Source organism: Rhinoderma darwinii (genome assembly GCF_050947455.1).
Source record: "Rhinoderma darwinii isolate aRhiDar2 chromosome 5 unlocalized genomic scaffold, aRhiDar2.hap1 SUPER_5_unloc_12, whole genome shotgun sequence".
In the NCBI taxonomy this organism is placed as follows: Eukaryota; Metazoa; Chordata; class Amphibia; order Anura; family Rhinodermatidae; genus Rhinoderma; species Rhinoderma darwinii.
In genome coordinates this window covers 62041-79115 of record NW_027461768.1, presented here as the reverse complement: position 1 = coordinate 79115, position 17075 = coordinate 62041, and the positions used below count along the sequence as shown (strand labels likewise).

Here is a 17075-nt window from a genome sequence, read left to right as displayed (position 1 = left end):
CCCAGCGCTACATAGAGCTCTGCTGGGAGACCATCACTGCCCGGGGTCCTGCCGGGTCTGAAGGATTTAGCGGCAGAGAGCAGTTCCTCCACCGTCAGGGGTACATCCATAGCCTCCGTACCTGCAGGATCAAGATGATTAGTGATACCTGACAGGAATTTATCGGCGGCTTCGGGGTCAGTGGTTTTCCGGGAGTAGAGGCTTCGGTAGTAGTCTGTGACGACTCCCATCACCTCCTTCTTCCCAGAATGCATGTTTCCGGTCTCATCTCGGAGTTCCTTCAGGGGCGTGTGGCCGGCATGGAGTTTCCTGAAAAAGAACGAGTTACATTTCTCACCCTTCTCCAGGTTCTCCACCTTGGAACGAAAGACAATTCGCTTGGATTCCTCCTCAAAGTGCCTTTTCAGGCCCTTTTTGGCTTCCTCCAGCTCCTTCCTGACGTCCCAGCCGCATTGAAGGAGGTCTTGCAGGGATCGCAGCTGACGCTGCATCTCTCTGAAGTCTCTCTTCCTCTCACACGCCTGTTGACGACTTTTTGCCTGAAAGAAACAACGAAATTCAACTTTAACATATTCCCACCAGTTACAGGTTTTGTCAAAGAAAACTTTATCATTCCTCCAAACAATATAGGCGTCTCTAAGTTCCGCCAGTACCTCCTCTCTTTCCAGCAGGGCACAATTCAGCTTCCAGGAGCCAGGGCCGGGAGGAAAACCGTGGCCGATGGCACCCTGGAAGAGAATGGCCCTGTGGTCAGAGAAGAAGCAGGGGACCATGGAGTGCCCATGCTGCTTGACTGCCCGGGAGGTGAACACAAAGTCAATCCGAGAACGAAGTGAGCCATCGGGTCGGCTCCATGAATAGTTCACAGAGCCGATCCCCATGGAGCCCACAACGTCCTGCAAGGATGCTTCGGTTACCATCTCGATAAGCAGTTTGGAACTGACATCCAGCTTGATTGAAGTGCCGGAACTTCGTCCATCCTCTTCGATGGGGCAGTTGAAGTCCCCGGCCATCACCACTGCCCTAGTGGTGGCGAGCTGGGTCCGCAGGGTCTGGAATAGTTCCAGGCGCTCAGCCTTCATAGGGGGAGCGTACACGTTGATGAGCCTAATCGGCTCTCCCGCCCAGGAACCGTCTACGACCAACAAGCGGCCGCAGACGAGCTCCTGGACAGAGTCAACAGTAAATACGCTTCCCCTAATCAGGATGGCAACCCCTGCAGACTTACAGTCGCCCCCACCAGACCAGTAGGACGGGCCATGGGTCCACTGCCTGGCCAGATGATGGTATGACCTGGAAGAGGGGAGAGTACATTCCTGCAGCATAAATACATCACTCGACTGCTTGGAAAGAAAAGTTAGCACCATCTGACATCTAGTCCTATCTCTAACACTCCTCACATTGAGGCTAAAGATGTTAAGTTTAGCAGCCATGGGGGAGAATAAAGAAGGTCAGTGCAAACGATACACCTTAGTTACCAGTCCGGTCGGGCGGATCCTCCTCTCTGGAGCCTGGCGGGTCCGGAAGATCCAGCAGGCCCTCTGACAAAAATTGTTCCAGGATTGTAGCCACCTGGATGTCTGTTGTGAAGTCGATGACCTCAGGTTCAGACACGAGTTCCTCCACCATCTGCTCCATTTCCTCCTGCTGCGCAAGGGAATCTTCGCAGATTTCCACGACTTGTCGCTTTGAGGACTCAGCAGCTGGGCTGTCCCTCACCTTTCTCTTCCTCTGGATGGCACCTGAGGAGACAAGAGGGGGAAAATCCTCCAGGGAGAGGACTCCAGCAGCTGGAGGGGAAGATGTTAGTGCTGCTGGAGCTGGGGAGAAGGGAGGCTGGGTTGGGAGAGGTGCAGGTGACAGGACCACTGAGATGGGTGGGTAGGAGAAGGTGAGAGCCTCAGTGGGGGTGACAGGGGTTGGGGACGGGGGGGTGGGGAGGGCCGGGCGAGGGAGGGTGGGAAGGGTAGGGCGAGGGAGGGCCGGGAGAGGGGGGGGAGGGACTGTCGTCTTCTTACCATCCTTCTTTTTCCCGGTCTTCTGTGCCGCTGGAGCTCTGGCTGGGGCGGGGTTCCCTCTGGCTGGAGCTTTTGCTGCTACAGTTGCCCAGGATCGATCCCTCTTCGGGCAGTCCTTGTAAGAGTGGGCTGCTTGTCCGCAGAGGTTGCACATTGTCCGTTTCGGGCAGTCTTTGGTCTCGTGTCCTGTTACCCGGCAGTTCTTGCAGGCGTCCTCCTTGCAGTCCTTCACCGAATGACCCTTCTTGCTGCATCTCCTGCAGATCTGCGGCATGTCCGGGTAATAGATGAGGCCGTAGGAGTTGCCCAGCGAGAATGACTGGGGCAGGTGCTGGAGGCCGTCTTCCGCGCTCGAATCCTTGTTCAGTCGGACGATTACCGACCACTTGCCAGTCCAGAAGCCGAGTCCGTTCAGGATGTGGGTGGGTTCCCTCACCACTGTGCAGAACCGCTTCAGGAGCGTGGTGATGTCTTTGCCGGGGGTGTGTGGGTTCCGCATTGAGACCGTCACCCGCCTTTCCTCTCTTTGGACAGGGCAGTTGCCCACAAAGCGAGAGAAAGGGGATTCAGGCCTCGCCGCTTTCACCATCTCCCAGTACCTTCTGCAGATGTTGATCGAAGCGAAGGTCACGAAGAACATCCCGGTCATGAAGGCCTGGATGCTGATGGTCTCCGGCTTAGCGAAGCCCTGGTCCAGGAGCATCTTCTGGCAGAACACTTCTTCCGTCATGTCCGGCACTCTCCCGTCCACCTCCTTCAGCTTCAGGGCCACCGTCTGCTTCATCCAGGGCTCCAGGGTTGGAGCAGCCTGGTTCGGCTTCCTGGTGGCCTGTCCGCTTGAGGAGGCTTCAGGAGGAGATGTCCTGGCCTGGGCCGGCTCACCTGGTCCATCAGCCTTCTCCTTCTGGGTGGCAGGGTTGCTGGTTGAGGCCATGGCTTCTTCCAGCTGTTCCTGTCGCTTGGGGAGGATCTTCGATAGCTCTTTCCCGAAGGGGGCGGAGCTATGCAAATCTTCTCCTTGCTGGCCGAGGTTCTTCCACGAAATTTCTTCCGCAGCGGTTCCTCGTCGAGCTTCTTCTTCTGCGGCCGAGCTTCTTCGAAGATCCCCTTCAGCAGCGGCTCTTCTCCGAAGTTCTCCTTCTTCTTCCCGGCAGCGATCTCCCGGAGCTTCTTCCTCGATGGCGGCTTCTCCCTTCTGGATCGTCGTCTTCGCTGGTTCTTCTCCGCAGTTCGTCGCCGGCTTCGTCTGGAACGCTCTTGGATCGCTAAGCTAGTGTTTATAGCCCCCAGTGGTTCTCCGAGCTATCTATCCTTACAAGGACTGATAAGAACAGATACTACACTTGATCTTAGCCAAAAGGCCGAGAAGCGATAACCCGAGCGGCCCTTGCCTTGCCCGAGCCTGTCCCATACTGCTGTTCACCCCTTGCAGCGATTCAGCCTACTCCTAGGCAATTCCATGGGGCCCTGCAGGCTCACACACATTTACAGCTACTAAGCGGGAGGTGAATAAAGGCCGGAGAGGAAGCCAGACAGGATTTGCTTCTTTTGCTTGCACCACAATGCAGTGCTGAAAGAGGAGGAATCTACATAAAAACGCCTTCCTGGCAACGCCCAAATGCCCTCCTGCCATGCAGATAAACACTGGCAGCGGCAGCAAGTGCATGCCCACAGCCACCCCTTGTTCCTTCACACCTTGTATCAGCTTTAATCCAGTCCTGTGCTGCCTGCTGAGCAGCACTGAACAACACTGCCTGGGCCCAGGCTTTTATCTCTGAGGCAGGCCCCATTATGATGTCAGAAAGCTGGCTCTGGAATCCTGAGGGCTCCACTATGACACGTGCAAAGTTCCGTCTGAACTTTATATAAGACTGTGAGGCTCAGTCAGTCACTCAGTGTTGCCTGAGAGGGCAACACTGCAACAGCCGGCCGCCAGGCTGTCTTTTTTTTGCACATTTATTTGCCTCCAGGAGGCCACAAGAGGGAGACAAGGGACTGCAAAATGGAAAATAGGCATCCACCAACTTTACAGACAACTTCTCTTTGCTCCTACAACCTCCATCCTTGCACAGTTTGTTATTCTTCCAGGTAACATAGTAACAAATCCAAATTGCTGCTCTCTTTGTAGGCAAGCAAGGGTTTGTTGCAACTGCAATTCTTACTTCTTCTTGAAATGTAGGGACGACAGTACATTCCATCACATCCACCTAGTGTACACAGGTAGGTCCATTGTGGCGGGTAGGCGGCTGGCTGCTTTAATGGCTGTTTGCTGTTCCCCTACTCCACTCCACTCCACTATTTGACTGTGGTGCTGCATCAATCAGTGGCTGGCTCAGGTGCAGCTCTTTAACTTACCTAGGAGGGAGGGAGGGAGGGAGGGCGGAGAGAAGACAAGGAAGGTGAATGAGCTGTTCCAATGTGAAATGCCGGAAACACAGAAACACAGAAGACACACACACACACACACACAACAAGAGGTGGCAATGTATTCATTAATTGCATTTAATAAATGAGCTCATTATCACACATGACTGTACAAATGCATTGTCCAACAGGTGTTGAAATAATGGGATTAAAAGGGGAGATCCCTTCAGAAAGACAGAAACAATGGCAAAGAGAAAAAACACTTTTGGAATCTGATTTTAGTCAACACATAAGGGAAGGGTGCACCGGTCCTGGAAATACTGCAATACCAGGTCAATGCGTGGAGTGGACAGAGCAAGCTCTATTTCCATCTCCCTGTTCTAAAAATCCATTTAATATATGGTCCCCAGATAGGGGACGTATCAGATATTAAACTGATAAGAACAGATTTTTTTTTTTTTTTTTTTTTTTTTTTTTTTTTTTTTTTTTTTTTTTTTTTTTATTAAACCATTCAGGTTTTTTTGAATAAAACCGAGAACTGTAGTTGTTCAAACCACCTCTCTATTTTTCAAAAAATCTCATCACTCTGGTTCATTATTTTATTTTCCATCAAATACAAGATAAATCAAACAAAATTCCTCAAACTAAATACCTCCATTTTAACATTCGCCATATCCCTTCCGCATCCATACCTCTTTCTAGATCCCATTTATAATAAAAATACAATTTAGCCAATACCATACTAACCACATCCTCCATCTCAAATACTTCTCTTTTATACACATTCAAATTCCTCGTATTCCACAATACTTCTTTCACACAAGTCAGAAAAATCCACAACACTCTATCCTTTTCACTACCCAAACTACACAAACCAAACAAGACAATTTCATACGTCAAAACCTTCAAACCAGTCAATTCTTCACACAACCCACTCAACTTTTTCCAAACATCCTTTGCATGCTTACACGACCAAAACACATGACTCACATCCTCATCATCCCCACAACCTTCTCTCGGACACCTTTCAGACGCAACCAAACCTCTTCTTTTCTGAACACTCCTTACAGGCAACACTCCATGTACCGACATCCATAACAAATCTTTCTGCTTATTTGACACATCATACGTAACAATCTTCTTCCACACAGACTTAGACTCCATCGAATTCAAACCATTTACAGAACACATCACATTATTCATACACATACTTCTCACAACATTCTTTTCGCTCAAAAATCTCTCCATTCTTACATCCTCTAGCTGGAACTTTTTAATAAATTTTTCAACATACAAATACCACCCTGTGCACTGAAAAGCAATTGGTTTACATAAATTACGTTTTTCCCACCTTAGACGCTGAATCACCGTTCCAGCTAGATACTTCGACATTCTGGAAGCCTTGGATTCTTTAAATAAAAGCTCTACAAAAAACCGTACACAATTAATTCCAATGAAGATCTCCAAATTTGGGAAATCAAGGCCTCCATTTCGTCTGCTTTTCATTAGAATTTCTCTCTTTGCCTTCTCAATCCCGCTCCCCCATAAAAAAAGGAACAAAACTCTATTCACTTTTTTTAACATATCAACAGCAGGAGGAAAAACCAGAGCAACATATAAAATCATAGGTAGAATAATACTTTTGACAATTAAAACCTTCCCCGAAAAAGAAAGATCCCTCATTCTCCACATTTCCAACTTTCTCACAATCCTACCACCTAACTCATCCCAACTTTCTCTCCCTTTCAACTCATCATCAAACACAATACCCAAAATTTTCACACCATCCACCTGTTCCATATCAGAATCACTCACTCGCTCATTACTGAAAAAAAATTTAAATTTGCTCTTACCCCAATTTATTTTAAAAGCAGACGCAATACAAAACATGTTTACAATCAACTTCACTCTGGACATATCATACACTGAATCACACAATACACAAATATCATCCATATATCCCAAAGCTTTCACACGTTTTCCATCACACCCGGGCACCACCAAACCTTTCACAACCTTATCATTTCTAATCATTTGCAACAATGGTTCAATCGCACAAATAAATAGGATGGGAGACAACGGACAACCCTGTCGCACACCAGACATAATACTAAATGATTCTGAAAAAAACCCATTCACCTGCACACAACTCTTTGCATTCGCGTATAAATTCTTCAACAAACTCACAAACTGAACCGGAAAACCCATTCTCTCTAACACTTTAAACAAAAACACATGCGCCACACGATCAAACGCTTTCTCAAAATCTAACGCACACACAATCACCTTCTTATTCCGACCCTTACAATCCTCAAGCATGTCCCGCACCAACGCCACGTTCTCATGCAATTTCCTTTTTGGTACCGCACATACCTGATCCTCATCAATCACACACCCAATCACATCTCTCATACGATTCGCAATCAGCTTGGCAAAAATTTTATAATCCGTATTCAGCAAAGTAATCGGTCGCCAGTTTTCTAACCGCCTCTTATCTCCTTTTTTATGCAACAGAACTACCATACCCTTCTTCATCACATCACACATATTCGTCCCAGAAAACAACACTCTCATAACTTCTATAACATCCTTCCCAATTATGTCCCAATATTTCCCATAGAAATCAGCTGGTATCCCATCGATCCCTGGAGACTTATTTTTAGCCATACTTCCCACCACATCCTTTACTTCACCATCCATAATCTCACCAAGCAAAACCTCACATTCACTTTCAGGAACAAAATTACACACAATATCCAAAAACTCCTCATCATCACCCAAATCACATTTCTTCACATCATACAGTTGTTTATAAAAATCAGACACCGCATCAATCACATCCTTACCAAACACCTCTTTATCATCCTTATCCAATAACACATTCATTCCACTTTTTCCACCACACATTTTTTTAAAGAAAAATCTAGTGCATTTCTCGTGATTATCTCTAACCTCCACCTTAGACCTAAATATTATTTCTTTCCCTTTTTCTCGGAACCACTCCTTAATATCTTTTTTTGTTTTTTCCAAATCGTGTCTTACATCCATACCCAAATTTTTACATTGTTGAAGGAACGTCATCCGCATGTTAAAGCGTGAATATTGCAATCTTTTCCTTCTCGCTCTTCTATATCCTATTTGTCTAAAAAACCCACCAATCTTTTTTTTCACCCATACCCACCATTCACACACATTAGAGAAAGAACTTTTCTTCCTAACCCAAAACCCATATTTTTTCCCAAACCTAGTTTTCACCCTTTCATCACTCAGAAAACTAACATTCATCTTCCATACCCCTCTACCATAAAAGAAATTATTTATGACAAAAACCCCCAACAAACACTCGTGATCTGAAAACCACACTCTCTCCTGCGAATAATCTACACATTTCATTGCTGAAGTAGAAAAAAAGAAAAAGTCCAGACGAGAATCCGTTCTTCCGTCATCGGCATGGTAAGTAAATGGACCTGGTTTCCTGGTGACAGCGTCCTGCAAAGCAAAGTCCTGCAAAATTTTATTCCACAAAACTCCAGTGACATCCACATTAGACTCTGTGGACCCAGCTCGGGCCTGCTTCTCCAGGATACAGTTAATGTCACCAACAATAATTACAGGAACTTTACCATGAAGAAAAAATTTTAAAGAATCAAAAAGTGCCAACCTATCAGTTTTCACAGCATGGCCATAGATATTAATTAGCCTAAACTGCCATCCCTTATAGGATAGTAACACACAGACACATCTTCCTTCTTGTATAATTTGAGTCTGTTTGATGACAAACTCATTATTTTTAAAAAGAATACCAATTCCATCATTCCTATTTGTGGAAGAAAAAGACCAAATTGCTTCCCCAAACTTCCATTCTTCTTTCCTAGGCATTTTTGACAAACCACATTCTTGTACGCAAACAATGTCACTGCCCTTAGAGGCCAAAAAGTCCAGGACTGCAGCACGCTTGTGAGCAGAGGAGAACACCCGTACATTTTGTGAGACAATTTTTAATCTCAAAGACATGCGGGCATAGTATGGTTAGTGCAATGGAAAGCCATGGAAAAACCAGAACATATCACGTCCCAGGGAAATACATCGCTCTTTCCAAATTTGCCACATTGACTTCACTGAGGAAACCTTCCCCAGGAGAGCTGGGTACTTCTGAGGCCACCTCAGATGACTTAGGGCTAGAACTGGAGTCACTATCCAGCAAAGAAAAGGGATTTGCATGAGCAGAATCTTCCAATAAGCCTATCTTAAGTCTCTTCACCGCCTTTCCAGACTTCCCCCTTTTTGAGACAACTTTATGGAAGATTTCCGCACTAGTGGCACTAGGCATCCTGGCCTCCTTCTCGTCCTCCTCCGATATTGACCACTCCACTTTTGCTGAATCGTCCATTTTTGACTCTGGGCTAGAAAAGGACAAAATTTGCATACTTGCACCATTATCAGGGTATGCACACCCACTAGGTGGCGCTGTGTCTTTACCTTCCATAGGTATAACCCCAGGTGTCTCATCAACAGTTGGCTCTGCAGGAGGGACCACACCCAACTCCATGCTGTCAGTATGTGAGGTTAGAACCTCTCCTAATCCAGCTTTCCCAGGGTCCTGAGAAGCAGCCACAGAAACACTGCCAGCTGGCTCTGAAATTACCTCAGAAGAGGCAGCAAGGGAACTTGTTGTTCTCACCTGTCTGCCCCATGTTCTTCTCTCTTGTCCTAAGAAAGGAAACACCTTTGGACATTTCCTACAAGTATGACCCGGCAAACCACAAATGTCACACCTGGATGGGGAAATGCATGCACTAGCCTCATGTCCTGTTTCCTTGCAATTTCTGCAAACTTTGCCTTTGCATGCATCTTTGGTATGCCCGTAGGAAAAACATGATCTACAAAAGCATGGCATATCTTGGTAGTACAGATATCCCTTATTCCCACCAATGGAAAAATTAGCAGGAGGATTCATCACTCCTCCAATACAGCTGGAGTCAGGTTTCAGCCTGACCCAGTACTTGATATCACCATTAAAGACTCCCCATAGATTCTTCTGCTCCACACCTCCTCTAACATGGGTACAGTAATGAGCTAAAAAAGCCCTGACCAGCCTTCTATCCAGAAATGGGTTATACATATGAATTGTTATACATTTCTCCACTGTAGAAAAAAGAGGTTGCACTTCAATGGATGTTAAAGCCTCATGCATGTGTTTTTCCTTTAGCAACTGAAAAACGTTTAAACAGTAGGCGGCCTCAAAAAAGGATACATCGTATGTAGCAATATTGCTGAAAGCTTGGATACAGAATACCTCTACCAACTTAACTCCAGCCAGGTCCAGAAGGATGTTCTCAATGATATGTCCAGTATCAACTTCGTCTCTCCTCTGCTCATTCACCACGAAACGGATAGTGTTACGCACAGCTGCCATCTTGAAATGGAATGCCCAACGGCACGATGATCGCTCCCAAAAACGTCGGAAAGGACTCCACGAAAGGCCGAACCCCCCGGCCCAGACCAGGCAATGAACCTGATCTGAGCCAAAAGGCCGAGAAGCGATAACCCGAGCGGCCCTTGCCTTGCCCGAGCCTGTCCCATACTGCTGTTCACCCCTTGCAGCGATTCAGCCTACTCCTAGGCAATTCCATGGGGCCCTGCAGGCTCACACACATTTACAGCTACTAAGCGGGAGGTGAATAAAGGCCGGAGAGGAAGCCAGACAGGATTTGCTTCTTTTGCTTGCACCACAATGCAGTGCTGAAAGAGGAGGAATCTACATAAAAACGCCTTCCTGGCAACGCCCAAATGCCCTCCTGCCATGCAGATAAACACTGGCAGCGGCAGCAAGTGCATGCCCACAGCCACCCCTTGTTCCTTCACACCTTGTATCAGCTTTAATCCAGTCCTGTGCTGCCTGCTGAGCAGCACTGAACAACACTGCCTGGGCCCAGGCTTTTATCTCTGAGGCAGGCCCCATTATGATGTCAGAAAGCTGGCTCTGGAATCCTGAGGGCTCCACTATGACACGTGCAAAGTTCCGTCTGAACTTTATATAAGACTGTGAGGCTCAGTCAGTCACTCAGTGTTGCCTGAGAGGGCAACACTGCAACAGCCGGCCGCCAGGCTGTCTTTTTTTTGCACATTTATTTGCCTCCAGGAGGCCACAAGAGGGAGACAAGGGACTGCAAAATGGAAAATAGGCATCCACCAACTTTACAGACAACTTCTCTTTGCTCCTACAACCTCCATCCTTGCACAGTTTGTTATTCTTCCAGGTAACATAGTAACAAATCCAAATTGCTGCTCTCTTTGTAGGCAAGCAAGGGTTTGTTGCAACTGCAATTCTTACTTCTTCTTGAAATGTAGGGACGACAGTACATTCCATCACATCCACCTAGTGTACACAGGTAGGTCCATTGTGGCGGGTAGGCGGCTGGCTGCTTTAATGGCTGTTTGCTGTTCCCCTACTCCACTCCACTCCACTATTTGACTGTGGTGCTGCATCAATCAGTGGCTGGCTCAGGTGCAGCTCTTTAACTTACCTAGGAGGGAGGGAGGGAGGGAGGGCGGAGAGAAGACAAGGAAGGTGAATGAGCTGTTCCAATGTGAAATGCCGGAAACACAGAAACACAGAAGACACACACACACACACACACAACAAGAGGTGGCAATGTATTCATTAATTGCATTTAATAAATGAGCTCATTATCACACATGACTGTACAAATGCATTGTCCAACAGGTGTTGAAATAATGGGATTAAAAGGGGAGATCCCTTCAGAAAGACAGAAACAATGGCAAAGAGAAAAAACACTTTTGGAATCTGATTTTAGTCAACACATAAGGGAAGGGTGCACCGGTCCTGGAAATACTGCAATACCAGGTCAATGCGTGGAGTGGACAGAGCAAGCTCTATTTCCATCTCCCTGTTCTAAAAATCCATTTAATATATGGTCCCCAGATAGGGGACGTATCAGATATTAAACTGATAAGAACAGATACTACACTTGATCTTAGCCAAAAGGCCGAGAAGCGATAACCCGAGCGGCCCTTGCCTTGCCCGAGCCTGTCCCATACTGCTGTTCACCCCTTGCAGCGATTCAGCCTACTCCTAGGCAATTCCATGGGGCCCTGCAGGCTCACACACATTTACAGCTACTAAGCGGGAGGTGAATAAAGGCCGGAGAGGAAGCCAGACAGGATTTGCTTCTTTTGCTTGCACCACAATGCAGTGCTGAAAGAGGAGGAATCTACATAAAAACGCCTTCCTGGCAACGCCCAAATGCCCTCCTGCCATGCAGATAAACACTGGCAGCGGCAGCAAGTGCATGCCCACAGCCACCCCTTGTTCCTTCACACCTTGTATCAGCTTTAATCCAGTCCTGTGCTGCCTGCTGAGCAGCACTGAACAACACTGCCTGGGCCCAGGCTTTTATCTCTGAGGCAGGCCCCATTATGATGTCAGAAAGCTGGCTCTGGAATCCTGAGGGCTCCACTATGACACGTGCAAAGTTCCGTCTGAACTTTATATAAGACTGTGAGGCTCAGTCAGTCACTCAGTGTTGCCTGAGAGGGCAACACTGCAACAGCCGGCCGCCAGGCTGTCTTTTTTTTGCACATTTATTTGCCTCCAGGAGGCCACAAGAGGGAGACAAGGGACTGCAAAATGGAAAATAGGCATCCACCAACTTTACAGACAACTTCTCTTTGCTCCTACAACCTCCATCCTTGCACAGTTTGTTATTCTTCCAGGTAACATAGTAACAAATCCAAATTGCTGCTCTCTTTGTAGGCAAGCAAGGGTTTGTTGCAACTGCAATTCTTACTTCTTCTTGAAATGTAGGGACGACAGTACATTCCATCACATCCACCTAGTGTACACAGGTAGGTCCATTGTGGCGGGTAGGCGGCTGGCTGCTTTAATGGCTGTTTGCTGTTCCCCTACTCCACTCCACTCCACTATTTGACTGTGGTGCTGCATCAATCAGTGGCTGGCTCAGGTGCAGCTCTTTAACTTACCTAGGAGGGAGGGAGGGAGGGAGGGCGGAGAGAAGACAAGGAAGGTGAATGAGCTGTTCCAATGTGAAATGCCGGAAACACAGAAACACAGAAGACACACACACACACACACACAACAAGAGGTGGCAATGTATTCATTAATTGCATTTAATAAATGAGCTCATTATCACACATGACTGTACAAATGCATTGTCCAACAGGTGTTGAAATAATGGGATTAAAAGGGGAGATCCCTTCAGAAAGACAGAAACAATGGCAAAGAGAAAAAACACTTTTGGAATCTGATTTTAGTCAACACATAAGGGAAGGGTGCACCGGTCCTGGAAATACTGCAATACCAGGTCAATGCGTGGAGTGGACAGAGCAAGCTCTATTTCCATCTCCCTGTTCTAAAAATCCATTTAATATATGGTCCCCAGATAGGGGACGTATCAGATATTAAACTGATAAGAACAGATTTTTTTTTTTTTTTTTTTTTTTTTTTTTTTTATTAAACCATTCAGGTTTTTTTGAATAAAACCGAGAACTGTAGTTGTTCAAACCACCTCTCTATTTTTCAAAAAATCTCATCACTCTGGTTCATTATTTTATTTTTCCATCAAATACAAGATAAGTCAAACAAAATTCCTCAAACTAAATACCGCCATTTTAACATTCGCCATATCCCTTCCGCATCCATACCTTTTTCTAGATCCCATTTATAATAAAAATACAACTTAGCCAATACCATACTAACCACATCCTCAATCTCAAATACTTCTCTTTTATACACATTCAAATTCCTCATATTCCACAATACCTCTTTCACACAAGTCAAAAAAATCCACAACACTCTATCCTTTTCACTACCCAAACTACACAAACCAAACAAGACAATTTCATACGTCAAACTCTTCAAACCAGTCAATTCTTCGCACAACCCACTCAACTTTTTCCAAACATCCTTTGCATGCTTACACGACCAAAACACATGACTCACATCCTCATCATCCCCACAACCTTCTCTCGGACACCTTTCAGATGCAACCAAACCTCTTCTTTTCTGAACACTCCTTACAGGCAACACTCCATGTACCGACATCCATAACAAATCTTTCTGCTTATTTGACACATCATACGTAACAATCTTCTTCCACACAGACCTAGACTCCATTGAATTCAAACCATTTACAGAACACATCACATTATTCATACACATACTTCTCACAACATTCTTTTCACTCAAAAATCTCTCCATTCTTACATCCTCTAGCTGGAACTTTTTAATAAATTTTTCAACATACAAATACCACCCTGTGCACTGAAAAGCAATTGGTTTACATAAATTACGTTTTTCCCACCTTAGACGCTGAATCACCGTTCCAGCTAAATATTTCGACATTCTGGAAGCCTTGGATTCTTTAAATAAAAGCTCTACAAAAAAACGTACACAATTAATTCCGATGAAAATCTCCAAATTTGGGAAATCCAAGCCTCCATTACGTCTGCTTTTCATTAGAATTTCTCTCTTTGCCTTCTCAATCCCGCTCCCCCATAAAAAAAGGAACAAAACTCTATTCACTTTTTTTAACATAGCTACAGCAGGAGGAAAAACCAGAGCAACATATAAAATCATAGGAAGAATAATACTTTTGACAATTAAAACCTTCCCCGAAAAAGAAAGATCCCTCATTCTCCACATTTCCAACTTTCTCACAATCCTACCACCTAACTCATCCCAACTTTCTCTCCCTTTCAGCTCATCATCAAACACAATACCCAAAATTTTCACACCATTCACCTGTTCCATATCAGAATCACTCACCCGCTCATTACTGAAAAAAATTTTAAATTTGCTCTTACCCCAATTTATTTTAAAAGCAGACGCAATACAAAACATATTTACGATCAACTTCACTCTGGACATATCATACACTGAATCACACAATACGCAAATATCATCCATATATCCCAAAGCTTTCACACGCTTTCCATCACACCCGGGCACCACCAAACCTTTCACAACCTTATCATTTCTAATCATTTGCAACAATGGTTCAATCGCACAAATAAATAGGATGGGAGACAACGGACAACCCTGTCGCACACCAGACATAATATTAAACGTTTCTGAAAAAAAACCATTCACCTGCACACAGCTCTTTGCATTCGCGTATAAATTCTTCAACAAACTCACAAACTGAACCGGAAAACCCATTCTCTCTAACACTTTGAACAAAAACACATGCGCCACACGATCAAACGCTTTCTCAAAATCTAACGCACAGACAATCACCTTCTTATTCCGACCCTTACAATCCTCAAGCATGTCCCGCACCAACGCCACGTTTTCATGCAATTTCCTTTTCGGTACCGCACATACCTGATCCTCATCAATCACACACCCAATCACATCTCTCATACGATTCGCAATCAGCTTGGCAAAAATTTTATAATCCGTATTAAGCAAAGTAATTGGTCGCCAGTTTTCTAACCGTCTCTTATCTCCTTTTTTATGCAACAAAACTACCATACCCTTCTTCATCACATCACACATATTAGTCCCAGAAAACAACACTCTCATAACTTCTATAACATCCTTCCCAATTATATCCCAATATTTCCCATAGAAATCAGCTGGTATTCCATCGATCCCTGGAGACTTATTTTTAGCCATACTTCCCACCACATCCTTTACTTCACCATCCATAATCTCACCAAGCAAAAACGCACATTCACTTTCAGGAACAAAATTACACACAATATCCAAAAACTCCTCATCATCGCCCAAATCACATTTCTTCACATCATACAGTTTTTTATAAAAATCAGACACCACATCAATCACATCCTTACCGAACACCTCTTTATCATCCTTATCCAATAATACATTCATTCCACTTTTTCCACCACACATTTTTTTAAAGAAAAATCTAGTGCACTTCTCGTGATTATCTCTAACCTCCACCTTAGACCTAAATATAATTTCTTTCCCTTTCTCTCGGAACCACTCCTTAATATCTTTTTTTGTTTTTTCCAAATCGTGTCTTACATCCATACCCAAATTTTTACATTGTTGAAGGAACGTCATCCGCATATTAAAGCGTGAATATTCTAATCTTTTCCTTCTCGCTCTTCTATACCCTATCTGTCTAAAAAACCCACCAATCTTTTTTTTCACCCATACCCACCATTCACACACATTAGAGAAAGAACTTTTCTTCCTAACCCAAAACCCATATTTTTTCCCAAACCTAGTTTTTTCCCTTTTATCACTCAGAAAACTAACATTCATCTTCCATACCCCTCTACCATAAAAGAAATTATTTATAACAAAAACCCCCAACAAACACTCGTGATCTGAAAACCACACTCTCTCCTGCGCATAATCTACACATTCCATTGCAGAGGTAGAAAAAAAGAAAAAGTCCAGACGAGAATCCGTTCTTCCGTCATCGGCATGATAGGTAAATGGACCTGGTTTCCTGGTGACAGCGTCCTGCAAAGCAAAGTCCTGCAAAATTTTATTCCACAAAACTCCGGTAGCGTCCACATTAGACTCTGTGGATCCAGCTCGGGCCTGCTTCTCCAGGATACAGTTAATGTCACCGACAATAATAACAGGAACTTTACCGTGTAGAAAAAATTTTAAAGTATCAAAAAGTGCCAACCTATCAGATTTCACAGCATGGCCATAGATATTGATAAGCCTAAACTGCCACCCCTTGTAGGATAGTAACACGCAGACACATCTTCCTTCCTGAATGATTTGAGTCTGTTTGATGACAAACTCATTATTTTTAAAGAGAATACCAATTCCATCGTTCCTATTTGTGGAAGAAAAGGACCAAATTGCTTCCCCAAACTTCCATTCTTCTTTACTAGGATTTTTTGACAAACCACATTCTTGTACACAAACAATGTCACTGCCCTTAGAGGCCAAAAAGTCCAGGACTGCAGCACGCTTGTGAGCAGAGGAGAACACCCGTACATTTTGAGAGACAATCTTTAATCTCAAAGACATGCGGGCATAGTATGGTTAGTGCAAAGGAAAGCCATGAGATAACCAGAACATATCACGTCCCAGGGAAATACATAGCTCTTTCCAGATTTGCCACATTGACTTCACTGAGGAAACCTTCCCCAGGAGAGCTGGGTACTTCTGAGGCCACCTCAGATGACTTAGGGCTAGAACTAGAGTCACTGTCCAGCAATGAGAAGGGATTTGCATGAGCAGAATCTTCCAATAAGCCTATCTTCAGTCTCTTCACCGCCTTTCCAGACTTCCCCCTTTTTGAGACCACTTTATGAAAAATTTCAGCACTAGTGGCACTAGGCATCCTGGCCTCCTTCTCGTCCTCCTCCGATATTGACCACTCCACTTTAGCTGAGTCTTCCATTTTTGACTCTGGGCTAGAAAAAGACAAAATTTGCATACTTGCACCATCATCAGGGGAAGCACACCCAATAGGTGGCGCTGTGTCTTCACCTTCCATAGGCATAACCCCAGGTGTTTCATCAACACTTTGCTCTGCAGGAGGGACCACACCCAACTCCATGCTGTTAGTATGTGAGGTTAGAACCTCTCCTAATCCAGCTTTCCCAGGGTCCTGAGAAGCAGGCACAGAAACACTGCCAGCTGGCTCTGAAATTGCATCAGAAGTGGCAGCAAGGGAACTTGTTGTTCTCACCTGTCTGCCCCATGTTCTT

The 17075-nt window shown here is 45.0% G+C and overlaps 2 non-coding genes and 2 pseudogenes across 2 annotated transcripts; all 4 read right to left on the bottom strand.

Annotated features, from left to right (window-relative positions):
- Positions 1 to 3289: 3289 nt before the first annotated feature.
- LOC142685202 (U2 spliceosomal RNA) lies at positions 3290 to 3391 on the bottom strand (annotated as a pseudogene).
- A 1286-nt stretch (positions 3392 to 4677) lies between these two features.
- Positions 4678 to 4848, bottom strand: LOC142685200 (U2 spliceosomal RNA; annotated as a pseudogene).
- A 6365-nt stretch (positions 4849 to 11213) lies between these two features.
- Positions 11214 to 11404, bottom strand: LOC142685224 (U2 spliceosomal RNA). The gene has a single exon (XR_012854735.1). It is a non-coding gene; the product is annotated as a U2 spliceosomal RNA (small nuclear RNA).
- A 1286-nt stretch (positions 11405 to 12690) lies between these two features.
- Positions 12691 to 12885, bottom strand: LOC142685193 (U2 spliceosomal RNA). The gene has a single exon (XR_012854727.1). It is a non-coding gene; the product is annotated as a U2 spliceosomal RNA (small nuclear RNA).
- Positions 12886 to 17075: the final 4190 nt, after the last annotated feature.